This window comes from Sander vitreus, chromosome 17 (assembly GCF_031162955.1).
Source record: "Sander vitreus isolate 19-12246 chromosome 17, sanVit1, whole genome shotgun sequence".
In the NCBI taxonomy this organism is placed as follows: domain Eukaryota; kingdom Metazoa; phylum Chordata; class Actinopteri; order Perciformes; family Percidae; genus Sander; species Sander vitreus.
Window position 1 is genome coordinate 8,535,936 of NC_135871.1, and position 10,167 is coordinate 8,546,102.

Consider the following 10,167-nt stretch of genomic DNA (forward strand, 5'->3'; position numbering starts at 1 on the left):
AGGAGAGTGGATGGCAAGCCTGAGGGCATATGCCAGCTCAGGGGTTTGGCCTTCTGGAGGCAACAGAGCAGCCCCTAAGCAGCGGAAGTGACATGACCTCTATCAGAAGGTAAAATATAGCAATATATAATGATCACTTGAAAAATATATCATACAATAGTGCAGATACTGTGAATAAAACAAATTACTGTATACCACAGGCTAAACAGGTTTCTGATTGTTTCAGATTGAGAAATGCACCATGCAGGCCCGTGGACAGACCACTCTGTTTGGAGGGTCAGTGGCCTGTAATTGATAATGATGTGTCATTATGATTAATCTTACACATCTTTGGCGCAGCTTCGGAGTCATTGGAATGGTTATATGACTTTTTTCCGAGTTGAATGGTGGTCGTCTCACTTCCCCCTAGTGCCTGTGAGCAGAAAAACCACCCTTGCAACTTTGGGCCGGCGAGCCACCGGCCTCAGCGTCAGGAAGTATCGCGTGATATCAGGTCCCGCGATGTAACGAATTGCTTCACGGCACTGCACACATACGCCCCATTCAGGAACCGCCTAACAAGGTAGCGATCAGTGGTGGTTCTACATTAGATCCCGTTGCTCTGGACGGAGACCAATGAAGGATATTAGAAGCACTTTTCCGGTGATGGCTGAGCATTACTGCGCAGCCTCCAACTGAGAGAGACAACGTAAATGTGACATGAGCAACCTGTCTGAAAGTTGTAAGTCTTCTGGTAGCTGTGCCAAGAGAAATCTCAATAATTCCGAATATTGCAGAGACGGAGAGCGTAGATATATGTTAGGAAATAACATAGGCACAGGCTAATTATTGCTACCTAAAATGCTAGTTAACATTAGTAATTAAACTTAAACCGCAAATGTAAGTCGAAAATGCCTGCGAGCTTCTCCTGTACTATACGGTAATTTGTCTACTATGCGACAGTAAGTCGCGTGGTTATGACACAATTGGAGCCGTAACGTGAGGTACAAGGTAAAGGAGCCTTTTATACATTGTCGTGTTTCTTTAGAAATAAACAATGGACAAATAGAGTCTTTAAACGCTTCAGATGTAAAGTTATTCGCTGTCAAAGTGGCGCCAAAATGAATGGAAGTCAATGGAATGCTAACGGGGGGTGATGGCTTGGTAGCATCAAAATGGCGCCATAGGAGCTACGTGTTCCCCCTTGGCAAAGACGAGTACATGAAGAAATGGCCCTGGTTGTTGCTGGCTGTTTTATAACCATTTCACTGATTAATGAAGTAAATTACAGTAATGTTGAATTTGCAATGACAGTAAAATAGGTGAACTAGCACCAAACATATTGGCATAGATGGAGGTCAGAGGTCAGGTGGCGAGGTGGAGTCAGAAGACTTTTCAGCCTCAGCATCAGTTCGGACTCTGATGGATGGAAAGTTCACATTTTCAAAGTTTTTAGACAGACCTAATGTGAAATGTTCACACACTAGACTGCACTCCGTGCCATCCATCAGCCCTCAGCTCTCGTTGAAATACATGGGATATTGTTGAGCTTTTCACGACAGATCACAGAGTCTGGCATATCACGCAGCCTGAGCAGCGCTATATACAGCACCTGTAAGTCCACTTGCCTCCCTGCCTGTAACAGGCAAACGCAGGGGGCTGCAGAGTTTTCCCAGGCTTGGCCAAGGTGAATATAAAGGCCGCTCTGTTTGCTCTCTGCCTCCATCTCCTGCTCCATCTCTTTGAACTGGGCGGTCATGTCAGCAGCTCCCAGCCCCCGCCACCACACCGCCCTTCATGTGCCCACGGGGAGCGATAGGCTGGGCGCCGACAGATCCACACAACACCCGGGACTAATGCGCACGTACGCACGCACACGCACACACACACACACACACACACACACACACACACACACACACACACACACTTGGTTGTGCCCTGTCTGCCTACATGAGACACTTATAGAGGCATGTGCAGAACCCATAAGACAGAGTGAAGGGGGAGGACTATGGGGGCCATTGCCTGTATTCTTGAATCACGCATGTATTCAGTTAAACACAGGGTTTGAGCCAATGAACTCCTTAAAACATCAACATCAACATCAAATATACCATCGCTACAACATCCCTTTGCCCAATTGTTCCATAATCCTGGCTCAAACATTGCACTCTTGCAAAATGAGAAAAAACAGATTATACATTCAGTCATATAAACATGTGTTAAAATATGCTTAGACACGCCAATGACTTTGCCTAGGCAAACACTAACAGACAAGCAAATACACACATTCTCTCACACACAAATAAATAAATAAAAAATAAATAAATACACAAACACACTAATCAGGCGTCTTTTCCTCCTTTTCCGGCCGCAGTGATGTTAAGCTGGCCGAGCAGGTAGAGTACACAATCACACTGGCGCAGGATCAGACAGTCGGCTTCCTCTATCAAAGGCCATCGTTCTGTTAATTATACCATCCATATCTGACTCACACTGTGATTGTTACGGAGTGAGTAATACGGACACAATGGACGCATTATAAATCATTGAGTCCATATTAAGCATTTGGAGAATTGATGAAACACACCTGGCTCATGCCAAAAATGAAGATTGCAATGTTTGTTGTAGCAACAAAGCAGCAAATACACATAGTCATGGTGACTGGAGGGAAGCGCATGTGTGTGTATGTGTGTGTGTGTGTGTGTGTGTGTGTGTGTGTGTGTGTGTGTGTGTGTGTGTGTGTGTGTGTGTGTGTGTTTATGTCTAGGTCTGTTGTTACAGAAGCAGATGTTTTAAAGAATGGTCAAATTTAGAGATGTTAAACGTTTATCTGCACATGGAAACTATTCATGGTAAAAGAACAGTCAACAACAGTCAGAGAGACAACTGTGAAAGCTAGACAAATACACATTGGTGCTAACAACATATAAAAGCTCTCCTCTCTCTTTCTGTGATGAGTTCAGGTCAGTCCAGCCAAGAATGCTGCTTGGCTCAGCCTCTCAGGAAGGACCCTTTTAGGGATCCTGGCCCTACATCAGGTCACACACTCTTCCTCTTCCAGAGGGCTCTGAGCACACATAAATCAAACACTCCCAGCGCTCCCCCCATTATTTGTGACATCTATCTGGATGGGCAGGCGCGCAGTAGAGAATGTGGTCGTTCACTAGGCCCCGCCAGGCCAGAAAAGAGGGGTGGAGGCTGGAATACAAACTAAATCTCTGGCTGGGGTGATAATACTCCCCATGCTGTTTTTCTTTATACTTGACAAATGAAAGCCTCAGCTTGGGAAAATATAGGAAGTTGCAAAAGTGAAGGAGTTTCAAGTCCAACGTTCATGCTACGCTGCAATAGTAATAGTTTGCTGTAAAGTTTTAAGTACAAGTTTCCTGGATATAAAACAAGGGAATGAGCCCAATCATGACCCCCCCCAACTTCTTTTTGTGTTAGTGTTGTATTGATTTTATTGTGCAAATACACAAACTATATAACACTCAAACAAACACTGATTCATACATGTTGCAACCCAAGAGTCAGTAAATGAAGAGTGAAGTGCTGCAAATCCTTTAAAACCACTGTAATTTCCAGGAAGACTGTGTGTGTGTGTGTGTGTGTGTGTGTGTGTGTGTGTGTGTGTGTGTGTGTGTGTGTGTGTGTGTGTGTGTGTGTGTGTGTGTGTTTGTGTGATTGGAGTTGGCAAAGGAGCCAGGCTGTTGGAGGGATGTTTAATTAGGTTAAGGAGGTGCAGCAGGGAAGACAGCCAACTTGCCTTACACACCCTTGTCCTCAACACATACACACACTCACACTTGTACACACTCTTCTTAAGTGCATTTGGCTCCTCGAGCCCAGCACAGGTTTTAGGACACATAAAACTTGTAAAACTGTTCTAGCTGCCACCTGCTGCTTTACTCACTATCCATTCGTCCTGAGAGAGAATGTGCAGCACACACCACATTAACCAGCAACCTTTCTTTTACCGTTTAGTAAACCAATATGGAATAGACTGTTGGCCTTTATTTACCCTTAGAACGTACATAGTATTTCAGTATGTATTGTCAGATTGATCTTAAAATATCCTTCTGCATAATAATATAGACACACACAAACCTGGAAATGTCTCCTCTCATTTCATAGGTAAAAGCCTTGCTTCGTTGAACTTTGGCAGTAGTTGTTGACTTGGGGTAGTAAAGCCGTTTTTAGCACTGTGCCACAACACACGGCCTTCTCAATCATTTCAATGAGACAACTGTTTTGGCAGTAAGAATCCCAACAGAGAGGGCCCCAACAAAACAGTTGAACCTGGCTGAACTTTTGCCACAGTGCAAAGAAACATCACCTGCCAGCCAATGATGGAGTTCTCGAGTCCTGGACTCGGACTCAAGTCTCTATTCTCTGGACTCGAGTCCAACTCGAGACTCTATTCTCTGGACTTGTGACTTGACTTGGACTTGCGGACTGATGAATTGTACTTGGACTCAGACTTGGGACTCACACTCAGGACTTGAGCATTCATGAAAAAGGACTCAAATGTTGGATGAAGTTTCTGACTAAATAGGTTATAAAAATTTAATGTAAGATGATACACTTTTCCTGTTTTTTGCTCCAAGACCGGCCGGGAAGCAGCTGGGCATGGCAGATCTGCCCCCTTGTTGTCTCCACCTCCTGAAGCCTCCGTTTTATTCAACAGGAGTAGATTGCTTTGACCCATTCCAGGTCAAGCGAGGTCAGGGTACAGAAAAAAAGATGGGGAATAGTTTTTAAGTGTATGACCACCAGGTGCATCCACCTTGATGTGCTGCCCAACATGGACACTGACTCATTCCTTATGTCACTCAGAAGGTTTGTGGCTAGACAGGGAACTCCCTTCGAGCTTCTCTCTGACTGTGGGACCAACTTCCGCGGAGGGGAGCACGACTCAAAGCAAGTTTGAGGCCATGTGCGAAGAGCTGCAGACCAAGTTTGCTAAGCCCCAGATCCATTTCCAGTTCAACCCAACAAATGCACCTCACTTTGGTGGAGCCTGGGAGCGGGAGGACAGATCCATTAAGGCCGCACTCTACGTTACTCTGGAAGCACAGACAGTGACAGAAGAAGTCTTGCAGACAGTTCTGATTGAGGTAGAGGGAATCCTCAACTCCAAGCCGGGCTATGTGTCGACAGATGTAGCCGATGTGGATCCCCCAACTACCTCCTCATGGAGCAGCCTGACTCTTCGCTTCCTCAAGTGGTGTATGCTGAGTCTGAGATTCTCAGTGGGAGAAGATGGCCGCACAGTCAGGTGTTAGCCAACCAGTTCTGGACCCATTTCATACGGAACTACTCACCTTTGTTGCAGTCAAGGCAGAAATGGGTGAAGGACACAGAGAACCTCACCGCTGGTACGGTGGTGATGGTAATCGACCAAAGGTTACCTCGTGCGCTGTGGCACTTGAAACGAGTAACGAAGACCATTAGGAGTGTCGATGGTAAAGTGAGGACTGCTGAGGTGCAGGTGGACGAGAGGACCTACACCAGACCAGTGGCCAAGCTCATTGAGTTGCCAGCCATCCCAGAGAATGCCTTGACAAAAAAGGCTCAAGTGATGTGAGCATGGACAGAGCATGTTCAGCGAGTGTTTGCTCAGGCCACACCCCCTTTTGCAACATGTTGCAACATGCCCTGGCTCAGTTCAGTTTCAGATTATAAGTTAAGTTTCAGTTGGTGTTCGTGTGCATCAGTGACCACAAGTAAGTTATAACTATATTACATACGGTAGATAAGTTAATATTGGCAATTTATTATCAAGTTAGCAGTAAGTGACAGCCTTTATTGTAGTCGCTGTATGTGTAGCTTGTATGTGTAGCTTGTATGGCATACTTATTGTATGTTGTTTACGGTTTCAGGACATGTTTAGCGCTCTTTATTTAAAGTGCTCATATTATGCTTTTTGGCTTTTCCCCTTTCCTTTATTGTGTTATATATCTTTTTGTGCACGTTATAGGTTTACAAAGTGAAAAATCCCGAAGTCCACCCCAAAGGGACTTACCATCTCCAACAGAAAACACTGTTCACTAACTGCTCCAAGCCACCATGTCTTGAGAAGCTTCTTGTTTATTGTTTATTGTCTGTTTTATTATTTATTATTCACTTTACATCGTCTTTGGGATCTCTTTTTTTCTCTCACTTTTTCCTCACAGCCACACATACGCTTCTCAGTCGGACACCGCTACCGCTCACTCTTCTTGCTTGACAACACACTCACTGACGTCACTCACTTAACGCTGCATTCTCGCTTTTACTTTCACTACTCTCATAACAAAGGAATTGATATTGATATATGCAACAGTAGTGCATGATTCACGGGCTCCCTACTACATGTTCACATTTGGGAAATGCAGAAAGATGTGCCCCGGATCGTGAAGTTCGCCTACAAGGATTTTACATCCAATGCTGGAAAGAGCACCACTAAATGTTGTTTAGAAAAAAGTCAGTAAATAAACTCACTTTGCAATCGTGACAGTGGTGTCTTTTTTGTTTAATGTAGACCCTCCTTTATTAGTGTATCAGCTCTTTAAAGGTGCCAGAGTGGAGAAATGTAGGCAGTCTTGGAATTCAACACAAACTCAACTTTGACGACTCGACTTGGACTCGAACACTGGGGACTCGAGACTCAACTCATGGTGACTCGACTCAGACTCTTCTTTGGTGACTCGGACTTGGACTCGGACTCAGACTCGAACACTGGGGACTCGAGACGCGACTCAGACTCGACGGTTGGTGACTCGACTACAACACTGCTGGCAGCATACTGCATTGCCCATTCTGTTTTGTGCAAATGCACATTCCAGGTAAATTACCTTAATAGCAAAGTCGTACTGTTTTTATCTAGGCCTCCATCTACACAGGACAGCTGAATACACGAAAGGGGAGAGAGAGGTGGAATGACATACAGCAAAGGGCAGCAGGGCGGAGCCGAACCCGCGGCCGCTGCGTCGAGGAGCAAACTTCCACACATGGGCAACCACTCCACCAGGTGAGCCACTGTTTACCTCAAGTTTGAAGAAGGAAACATGGAGGACCACAGGTATTCAAAATCCAAATGTCAGGAACAGGAGTCTTCTTCTTCGCCCAGAAAAAGAAAAATCATATTGAAAAGAGCAGGAGACCGGCTTTTTGAAGCGTGAAGGCTACCGTAGCTGTAATACCTACTTTAAAGAGAGAGTTGAAGAGAGTTGATTGCGATATATGATCTCAACACTAGATGGGAGAAATTCCCACACATTGGACCTTTAACTTTACTTCCTGGATCGTATTTCTCTTCTCCCACACCAATAAAGGCTGTTCCATTATAGTGCCGTTTTTGCTCCGAGCCCTCCGAGCTAACTACTGTTTCTCTAACCTTTACACTACAAATATGCAGCATAAAGTGAATCATCTTGTATGAACCACAGCCATCTGGGCAGAGGTAGAGCTATATCCCCGTCTCATCCACTACATCAGATCTATTCCAGGAAGTTTCCCAAAAAAAGGCTGTGTGCTGCTCTTTATCTGAGGTGGGGAAGTTAACCAGACGTGTATTTGATAAATCAACCCGTTGGTCTTCATCCTTAAAGCCTTCTCTCTTGTAATCTGGAACATACGACGTTGACTAACCTGTAGTGATGCTGAGCGTCTTTCAAATTCGTCCCATTCGCATTGATTTGCTTTCCACATTCGTATGTGTGTGTGGACAGCCTGTAACACAATTCCGCACACACACACACACACACACACTCACACACACACAATGCTATCATGACCACTTGCATCCTAGATGATGATGATGATGATGATGATGATGATGATGATGATGATGATGATAATGATGATGATGAAGTGTGAGAGATCTTCACAGGTTAAAAAGTGGAGGTTAAAAATGTAAATGAGACATCTGGGAATTCTTCACCAGATGACCCTCAAACTTCCCACACTTCCCGTGAAGAACGGTCACATAATTGGTATCCTAGGAACGAAACCTGATCACAAGTCTTTCTCAAAACTCCAAAAACTCCCTGGCTGTAGGTTGTATCCAACACACACTCACACACACACACAGACACTCACACACACACATACATCTCCCCTTCTGACAAGACACACCTTTGACCTCAAAGTTTGCTGGTGTTGGTCCGGGCAAAATGACATCACTACTTGTTTGCAAGGTGACAGCTGCTTCATCAGTGAAGGCTTGAGCGAGGAGTAGAAAGGGGAAGAAAAAAAAAAATAATAATAATAATAATGATAATAATTATACCTTCACACATAATGAGCAGAGCCTACAGGCAGCAATGCATAACAGCTGGGCCTGGGAGCTGTCAGACAGCTAGATAGTGAGTGAACACTCAGTGCTAACCAAAGGCAGATGTGAATTATAGCTTGTGACACATGGCTGTGTGGTTTCCAACGGGTCAGGGGCGGACTTGAATCTAAAGATCTTAATATACTGTTGCAGGACGCCGTTGAAAACACTGAAATGCTGCATTAAAGCTTGGAGTTGTGGCTCAATCTTTCAACAGCCATTACGATATCTGTTTATGCAAAATTTTATAGGAATTTCAATGCATGTACTGTATATTCTCCCATAAACCTTTTGACAAAAAATGCTCTTGTGGGAAGCAATTCATCAAAAGTTGATCCATTAGTGCATTCATCATTTATCAAATAAAACCATATTTTAATCGTGGAAGACGTTGATTAATAGTATTTTGCAGTGGTGTGTGTGTGTGTGTGTGTGTGTGTGTGTGTGTGTGTGTGTGTGTGTGTGTGTGTGTGTGCGCGTGTGCATGAACATGGCTGGATAATGAGAAGAGGTGATTAAGGCTGCAGGCCAGATTCGTGCAGAGATATGAGAACAGTCATTGCCCCAACACCTCTAGACTTGCAGTTACGGTGCCTTTGGGTTCTGTTTATTCTCAGCTCTCTCTTTCGTCACACACATAGATTGTTATGTTCTTTCTCATCATCTCACACAATCCCACTCTTCCTTTCCCATTGTCCCAACCCAATTTCTGTTTTTAATTATACTATCCCTCATACTCACGCACACACTCACACACACACCCCAATTACTCCTCTCCATTAGAATGAAATGGGTCAGCGGGCTGTATATTCAAACACAACCAAAGCTATTGTATAACTAAAGACATGATGACCCACTTCACAGACAGACATGTGTCCTAAGTGGAATGTGTTAGTTACAGTTTTTTCCAACACACGTTTTCAAAACTATGTCTCCTTTTTTTCTAAACTCTACACACAATTCCCAAAGCTGCACACACAAAATGCTAAATGCCTCACATCTCCTTCAAAACAAAACACTGCATTCAAAATTCCATAAACACATGTCAAAATGAAGCATTTGCATCAAATGGCATACACTTTTTTCATAATAGTACATTTTTGGATATACCATGTACACACTGTTGTTCTAAATCTAAAGCTCTTTGGTCTTTCATAGGCCGATATCTACATTTACAATGTTCTAGAGAGAAAGTAATCTGCTGAGAGTGGTTGCAAAGTGCACTGTAAAAAACAATGTAATGTTACAGTAAAACAGAAAATATTTATTGGAGAAAACATCACGTTTGTAAGATTGTGTAAGCACAATGTAGATAGACATAGGCCTATACTAAAGCAGTGATTGGTTAGTGTTCAGTTATGACATAATGTGTTTGCACATGTGAGGAGTGTGTGTGTGTGTGTGTGTGTGTGTGTGTGTGTGTGTGTGTGTGTGTGTGTGTGTGTGTGTGTGTGTGTGTGTGTGTGTGTGTGTGTGCCCTGGTAAATAAGTGTAGCATTTTGATTGGTTGTGTTTAGAAAAGGAAAGCAAGTCACTTCCTGTTAGATTGGTGTGTCTTAGGTAGAGAATTGTGTGTAGTGTTTTGAAAAAAGTGTTTTATGCGATTGAAAACTGAGTGAAAGGCTGAGAAATAGCTCATGGTTTTGGAGATTTGCTGTGTAATTTTGCACTTTGAATGAGAGGTTTCAAAAATCGTGTGACATGAAAAGATTTTGTGTGTAAACAGTTGAAAAAAAACTGTAAATAAAGCTAGTCAATAAACTTTACATGTCCGCCCCTTGATGTGATTCTCAGTTTCCAGTGTGGCCCTTAGTGAAATTGAGTTTGACACCCCTGCTCTAGAGTGAAAGTAATCTGCTGAGAGTGGT

At 43.7% G+C, this 10,167-nt stretch overlaps 1 long non-coding RNA gene across 2 annotated transcripts in view; it reads left to right on the forward strand.

The window, feature by feature from the left end:
- The first annotated feature begins 5,602 nt into the window (after positions 1-5,602).
- The window catches only part of LOC144532173 (uncharacterized), a 10,258-nt gene continuing 5,693 nt past the window's right edge, over positions 5,603-10,167 (forward strand). The window contains exons 1-3 of one of the 2 annotated variants that reach the window (XR_013503312.1): positions 5,691-5,708; positions 6,506-6,734; positions 6,851-6,994. This is a non-coding gene — a long non-coding RNA (uncharacterized LOC144532173). Of the gene's footprint in view, positions 5,709-6,505; positions 6,735-6,850; positions 6,995-10,167 lie in introns of both variants that reach the window. The other variant, XR_013503313.1, reaches the window with a different exon arrangement.